Here is a 1,533-nt window from a genome sequence, read left to right on the forward strand (position 1 = left end):
AATATACATGTGTGCACATATTTTTCTTATCATCCTGTGTTCCTACTCTCTACCTTCTCTACAGTTCCAGCTCTTGATATCCATTATTTACAGGAGGACTCCAGAGCCCACATGCACATGTGTAACTGGACAGTCTTAAGAGTTGCATGTAACCCCCTGCAGCTCGTACGCAGAGTCAGGAAGTGACACTATGTTCCACCCCCTGTGATGCTCCCCCTCTGGTCCATCCCCTGTGTGGCCTGCCCTCTATGGTCTGATCAATGTGGCCTGGCCCCTGTGGTGCGCTCTGTGTGGCCCGCCCCCTGTGGTCTGCTCAGTGTGACCCACTCCCTCTGGTCTGCTCTGTGCTGCCTGCTTCCTGTGCGGCCTGCCCCTGGTGGTCCACTCCGTGTGGCCACCTTTCAGCCTTCACTACTCAGCAGGCAGCAGCTCCTCCATCCATCTCCCAGTATGGAAGGTGGGACCAAACCCAAAAGTGAACAGCCCCAAGCTGTGCCCAGCAGCCTCAGAATTCAGTTTAAGGGTCTATAGCAGTGATATTCAACTGCTATGCTGTGGCACATTGTGTGATGTGAAAATTTTAAAGACTGTCAATTAGATTATTTCAAAAGAAGTTCAAAGTATAGTAAGCATATTCTTTGGTTTACTCTTTTTCTGGATCAATGTAATGTAAGTGTGCCACAGAAGGTCAACTATAGGTGTGAATGTGCCGTGAAAAAGGAAAGGTCGAAAATCACTGATCTGGAAAGACTGAGGGTCCAATTCTGTCTCTGATGTGCAGAAAGTTAGAGCTGTTTTCCCTCACAGCAATGAGTATCTAGCCCTGAGGTGACAAAAGGCCTCCAGGTTCTTGGCTGTGTGGATTTTCCTTTCAATATGCTTAGACTCTGTGCTGTTTGCTACTACCACATTTTGAGTAATTTTTTCTATTAAATCATAAACACATAGATCATGCATACATTAATGCATTTATGGGGTACAATGTGTTGATTTCATATAGAATTAGGAATGTTTTCATCACACTGGTTAATATATACCTCATCTTGCTTACTTAGTGATCGTGTTAAGACATTTACACTCTATACTAATAGATCCTACATGTACCCTTGCATCATGCATCATGGATGTGATCCCGCCATTCACCATCCCCCCTCCATCTGACCTCCCCCTTCCTTCCTTCCCCCCTTCCTCCCTCCTTCATCTTGGGCCATAGTTGTGATATATTCTTTATATGAAAGTGTGAGTGATTATAAATTAGTTTCATAATAGTACTGAGTACATGGGATATTTTTTCTTCCATTCTTGAGATACTTTACTAAGTAGGATATGTTCCAGCTCCAGGGTAAAGAATACATTCTAGAAAAGAATTGTACTAGGTATAACTTACATGTGCTCCTAGGTTACACCCAGTACAACTCTTTGTATGTTGTAGAGGGCAGAACAGAAGAGTGGGAGGAACCTGGGTCTCAGTTACCACAGACTGCCTGCGTGCACTTGGCTGAGGGTCTCAGTTACTACAGACTGCCTGCGTGC

Source organism: Otolemur garnettii, unplaced genomic scaffold (genome assembly GCF_000181295.1).
Source record: "Otolemur garnettii isolate 467f Iridium unplaced genomic scaffold, OtoGar3 scaffold00138, whole genome shotgun sequence".
NCBI classification, from domain to species: domain Eukaryota; kingdom Metazoa; phylum Chordata; class Mammalia; order Primates; family Galagidae; genus Otolemur; species Otolemur garnettii.